The sequence below is a fragment of the Quercus suber genome, unplaced genomic scaffold (assembly GCF_002906115.3).
Source record: "Quercus suber isolate HL8 unplaced genomic scaffold, Cork oak 2.0 scaffold_723, whole genome shotgun sequence".
Classification (NCBI taxonomy): Eukaryota; Viridiplantae; Streptophyta; class Magnoliopsida; order Fagales; family Fagaceae; genus Quercus; species Quercus suber.
The window spans coordinates 134,253-140,744 of NW_027070163.1; the positions used below are offsets into that span (position 1 = coordinate 134,253).

At 41.2% G+C, this 6,492-nt stretch overlaps 2 pseudogenes; both read left to right on the forward strand.

The window, feature by feature from the left end:
- Positions 1 to 2,630: 2,630 nt before the first annotated feature.
- LOC112038490 (receptor-like serine/threonine-protein kinase SD1-8) lies at positions 2,631 to 3,445 on the forward strand (annotated as a pseudogene).
- LOC136061141 (G-type lectin S-receptor-like serine/threonine-protein kinase At2g19130) lies at positions 3,195 to 5,399 on the forward strand (annotated as a pseudogene).
- Positions 5,400 to 6,492: the final 1,093 nt, after the last annotated feature.

Genomic DNA, 6,492 nt, shown 5'->3' on the forward strand with positions numbered 1-6,492 from the left:
TGAGACTTCCCCGGCTGGCCCTCAATCAGGTACAGCAAATTGGTGGTGGGCTTCCTCTTGTAACCCATTGTCGGCGGAGGAGGGGCTCCTGAAGCAAGGAGGTCTGCTTCGGTCAAATTAGGATCACCCAAGTCCCTAGGAGGGTCCTCGGACTGATCAAGCTGAGCGAAAACGTCAAACGCGTCCCCTTCCCTCTCTGGATCTTCCTCGGCAGCCTCGACGAACGGTTGGGAAGAGGAAGGGACGGCTAGCGTGACAGCTTCTTGGTCGGAGGGCTCCTCGGGGAACGAAAATCTGTCCTCGGTCACAGTAATCCTCTGAAGCCGAGGATCGTTGGCTCGGATGACGTGCTTTGGAACCAGAAACGACTTCTGGGAAGGTTTATACCCCAAAATTATGTGGGCGGCCCTAACTTGATTGTCGTCCTCGTTTATATACACCGACGCCCTCAGCACCTTCTGCAAATCTTCCCGGATGACCAAATAGAAGTGACGCTCAAAAGTGTGCGGGTCTGCAAACGAAAAGCACCACCGCGTTAGTAAAAAAAAAAAAAAAAAAAAAGAGGGAAGAAAAAGGACGAAAACTTGAAACCCCTTCTGTTTCCCACTGCCCCACCTGGTATTCCCTCTGTCGTTGGGCAGTGAAGGCCATCGTGCCACTCCCCTGACACGATGAGGAAATCCTCGTTGAGCCCCTTGCTGGACTCGGGGAGGCACTGAATGAGCCGCACCCTGTCGTCTCTCGTCTTCAGGTAATACGACTTGCCCTTAAGAAGCTGAAGGTTGTAACACCAGTTCACGTCGTGGTGGGTTAACCTCAGCCCCATCTTCTCGTTCAGGGCATCCACACAGCCCAGAATCCTAAAGACGTTTATCCCACACTGGGTGGGGGCCAACCGGAAGTGTGTGAGGTAGTCCCTCATCACCGGCCCCATGGGGATCGTCATCCCCCCTTCAAGGAAGGCGATAATGGGAATTACCACCTCACCCTCCTGTCTGTGTATGCGCCAATCCCCGTCCTCACAATGTCTCAGACCTACATTGCCGGGAATTCTGTAGTCGGTGATGAATTTCTCCATCACCTCCTCAGTATCGACGTATTTCTTAAACCTACCCATCCTAGTTGACACCTAAAAGAACTAAGAAAGAACAGGCGAAGTAGAAGAAAGGGTAAAGAGAGAGAGCTCAGAGAGGGATAGAACGACTTACTGAAAAGAGGAGGAGCTCCTCGGACAGGCTTTTTGTGCTGGAGATGCAAGTGAGAGTGTGGCTGAACTCAGGAAGGACGCACGAGAATTCTTGATTACAAATGAGGAACAGGAAGAACCGGTTCGTATGGGTATTTATATCCCAAATCGAGGAACCATGCCGGTTTTCCCGCCCATAAATGCGAGACGAACCTCCACCGTTGGATTGGTAACGCCTCATTAGACGTGGGGAGCACAAAGTCGCTTGAATTTAATGATGGGCACGTTATGCGCTCCAAAACGTCAGCGACGTGCCTTGGGCAGATGAATAGACCCCAGTACTGATGGGGGGTTAAGGCCGAGGATGTCAAAATCCTTCTCCCCGCCCGAGGATGTGTGCAGCAAGATTTTGAGGGGCTATTGTGGGGCCAGAAAATCGGGTAGCCTTGGCCCACTCCAAGCTAGGCCCAAATGGCCCACGCCGAGGATGCATGATGGGTCCGAGGATGAAAGCGCGAAGACCATCCCCCGACGAGTATATTCGAGGATGACCCGCCCTCGGGCGTCCGAGACCCCGGGAGAACACAAGGACCACCCCACCAAAGAAGATTCCTTGGCTGTCCGAGGAGGAAAGGGCCGAGTGCCACGCATCGGCGACAGAAGTATGGCGGAGGGGGCAAGCCCTGGACGAACTGTCATCTTTGCATTGAATACGCTCACCTAACTCTCCTGGCCGCATTAATGGGGATGTAACTCCTTGGCAGGGCAACATCGATCTTGGTGAGCCACTTGAGTACGGACAAGACCGCTGATAGGACGGAGGGTCAGAGAGGAGGCCAATGGATGATCAGCAGAAAGAGAGGAGAAGGATATAAGAAAGGGGAAAAGGCCGAGGAGAGACCTGGGGTTGAAAACTAGGCTCACTCCCCTTCAACGAAAAAGAAGTGATTTGTATCCTGTTGCTAGCTTGTTAGGGCCTAAACCTTTAACCTACTCTCTGAAAATGTATTGTTGGGGAACCTTTACAAAATGAGACCCTACACCTGCCTTGGGACGTTATCCAAACTCACACTAAGTCTTCATGTTTTTCTAGGGTCCACCCTCATCTACCGATTTGGGTGGTTTTGGAGGGAGATGGTGCTTGAAGATTTCAATTCTTTCCTTTGCTTTCTTTTATCATATCCTTTAGTTAGCAAAATTTAAAAAGAAAAAAAAAAAGAAAAAAAGAAAAGAAAAAGGAAATTCATGTTCAAGACCATAATTGTAGAATTTTTAGCTGCCAATGCATACGCGCATGGAAATTTCGTATCTTTGAATAAATAGAGTCAAAAGGGGCGTGCTTTGAGACTGTTTTGGATCTTTAATTGCAAGTAGTACTTCGATTCAATTGAAACATTTCAAACAGAAAAACAGCAACTCTAAAAAAATTAGTTAGAGAGAGAGAATGGAAGACTCACTTGATAAATTAGCTAGTAATATGAACACTCGTAGTATGGCACAAAGAACCCAAAAGCAGGAAATCTATACTACAAGCAAGAAGACATGGTCTCATTTTGCTCTACTTCTCATCTTGTCACTCAAAGCTCATCTCTACACTGCATCTGATACCATGTACCGAGGTCAGCCTCTGGCATGGAACCAGACCCTTACTTCTAAAAGCGGAATTTTCGAACTGGGTTTCTTCACACCTGGTAAGTCTCACTAGCATTATGTAGGCATATGGTATAAAACTATAGCAGAGTTAACAGTGGTTTGGGTGGCAAATAGAGACTGCTCAGTTTCTGACCCGTCCTCTAAAGCACTAGAAATTTCTGAGGATGGCAATTTGTTGATAACAGAAAAAGGAATTCCATTTTGCAAATGCACAAACTCTGGCATGCCTAATTATACTGTAGCAGTGCTCCTTGATAATGGGAATTTTATCTTAAGGGATAAATTAGATAATGTATTGTGGCAGAGTTTTGAGGAGCAAACCAATACGTTGCTTCCAGGGGCCAAGATTGGGTACAATAGACTTACCAATAAAAGCAATATTATAAGTCATGGACAAGTTCAGAAAATCCAGGTAGTGGCCACTTCTCAGCTGAATTAGAAGAAAGTGGATTAGTACTACACTATATAAGCAATTCTCCTTGGCTTAAGCTGCGTATCAGCTACAAGTCATTGATAGAATGGAACGACATATACTATGATTTATACATAAACTACACTGATTACCAAAGTAAAAAAAAACATAAACTACACCCATGTTTTCAATGAGTACGAAAGCTATTTTACATATTCTTCTCTCGACTATCCTGTATCCACTAGATTTGTTTTGGACGTTACCGGTGATCTCAATATCTATATATGGAGTGATTTGCAATGGAATTCGATTTGGACAGAAGCTTCACGACATTGTGAGATTGATGGTTTTTGTGGCAATTATGGCATCTGTACTCAGCATAAGGCATCTCTTTGTGATTGCCCAAAAGGATTTGAACCAAGGTGGCCAGGAAATTGGAGCATGCAAGACTACTCAGGAGGGTGCATTAGGAGAACTCCTTTAGGATGCTCAAATGGAGGAATCGATAAGTTCCTTACAATTCCCAACTTGAACTTTGGAAAGCTCTTAGGGGTGGCAACAAAGATTAATGTAACGGTCCAAGACATTGAGTCATGTAAATTAACATTCTTAAGGGATTGTGACTGCATTGCTTATGCCTATTATAATGAATGCTTAATTTACATGGAACAATTGAGGAATTTACAACTATCATCTGATAATGAGATTGGTCTAGATTTGCATGTTCGCATTTCAGCGTCTGAGCAAATTGAGTTGGTTGGAAGTAGAACCAAGATGTCGAAAAAGGTTGCTTGGATTCTCGGAGTTTTCGCAATGCTCATTCTTCTCCTTAGCATTGTTTTGGCAATTATATTGTGGAAACCTTCCGCTGATGGTGCACTCGAGGAATCAGAATTTTCTTTGATGTCATTCGAGTATCGGGATTTACGAAAAGCAACAAAGAACTTCGCCCAAAACTTGGGGAGGGCGGTTTTGGTACTGTTTTCAAAGGGACTGCCAAATTCAACAGCCATAGCAGTGAAGAAAATAAGAAGTGTAGAGAAAGGAGAGAGACAATTTCGTGCAGAAGTGGGAACACTTGGAGCAATCCAGCATGTCAATCTTCTTCGCCTATGTGGATTCTGTGTAGAAGCTTCAAAAAGATTTCTCGTCTATGATTATATGCCGAAAGGTTCTTTAGAATCTCATTTGTTCTAGAAGGTTTCTAAAATTTTGGATTGGTATACAAGATATCATATTGCAATTGGGATTGCTAAAGGGTTAGCATACCTTCATGAGAATTGTATAGACTGTATCATACATTGTGACATCAAGCCTGAGAATATATTGTTGGATGCTGAGTATGACCCGAAAGTGGCTGATTTTGGGCTTGCAAAGGCAATAGGTCGGAACTTCAGTCAGGTTTTAACCACCATGAGGGGAACCAGAGGTTATTTGGCACCAGAATGGATCTCAGGTGAAGCTGTCACTCCAAAAGTTGATGTTTTCAATTATGGGAAGCTGCTTTTTGAGATAACATCTGGTAGGAGAAATATAAACATGCTAGATGAAGAGATATGTAACTACTTTCCAGCTCGTGTTGCAATGGCAATAAACAAGGGGGAAGACCTTCTAACATTTCTAGATTTCAAGTTAGAGGGCAATGCTAACATGGAAGAGCTAACTAGAGCTTGTAAAGTTGCTTGTTGGTGCATTCAAGAAGATCCAAGGGATAGACCAACCATGGGACATGTAGTTAAAATTCTTGAAGGATTGATGCAATTGGCCATACCTCAAATACCTCTTTATTTCCGGCGCCTTTCAGAAAGTCCAACGGAAGCCAGTGTTTGCCACGAGACAGAGACTTGTTCGAGTTCATATTAATGGCCACAAGTTATTGTCTCAACTGTCTTCATTATCAGTGAGCATAATACTTGCCCACCTGTGACCTAGTGATCTTATTGTTCCTTTTATGTAACACGAATAAATGATTCCACTATTGTTAGTACTTAGTAGCTACGGAGCCAAGTACATAAACATAAATGTAGTTTCAAAGTGCTAAAAGAGACTCGATTATTTGACTTCTCTATTGTACCTAGTTATTGTATTTGTTTAGAGTAATGCTACATATATTATTTACACCAGTTGAATTGGTAAACTTGTACAGGTTCTCATCTAGACCCATCATTAACATCACAATTTTATTTACAACTAATAATTTGTCATGTTAACTTGTGTCAAATTTTGTGTATCTAAACTTTTTCATTTGTTTAAGGGTTAAAAGAACTGGTGCGATTTTGTAAGTAGTGTAATATATATTTATGTTATAAACTAGATTTTTATCAAAGTGTTTATTCAAAAATTTAGTCGGATTGAGACATGTCATGCAATATTTATCTTTCAGCATTTCTGTGCAAAGCTGATAAATATTACATGACATATCCCAATAAGCTGAGAAAGTATTTTGGTTTGGTTTGGTTCCCTTTCCTTCCTTGAAGTTTGGAAAAATGACATTTTATCCCAAATTTGAAAGGAAAAAACACTCCCCTCCCTTCTATTTAAATTAATAATGAAATATTCTAAATTTGTATGAGAATCTTTTTACCAAAATGTAATCATGGTAAGTAAAAAAAATTATAAATTTACAATGAAAATGAAAAATTTTTCAAGCACCAAAACACTTCTAACAACACATATCTCTATAACCCCTGTTAAAAAAAGATAAAGAAAATAATAAGCAAAATTCACACTTGATATTTTAAAATACACTTTGATTAAAAATTTAAAACAATGAATTTTAATTATGAAATAAGATAAATTTGGAAACCTACCTTTAAGCAAATGGCAAGTTAGTACATAATTTTTTAATATTAGTTTAACAAAGTTTAGTCAATTGGATGTCAAGCGGAGAACCTGTTTTTCTTCTTCAAGTTTGAGGTGAAGTGTTATTTTTCCAAACCTCAAGAAAGGGGAGTTTAATTACTTTTTTTTTTTAATAATTATTATATATTTCATTTTTGTAGTTGGGCCCTCCTTTCAAAACCTTGGTCCCCCATTCTTCTCAATAAGCCTAATTAGCCTCACCCAAATAACAATTATCCAACCTAAAAACTTAACAAAAACAATAAAAACATTCACAATGGTAATTGTATTTTAGCAAAAAAAACTATTTTACCACTAAAGAACCAAAAAATCATGTGTTATTGGAGAAACTAAAGCTAAAGCTAATTTTTTTGCAATTATAATACACTTTATAAATACC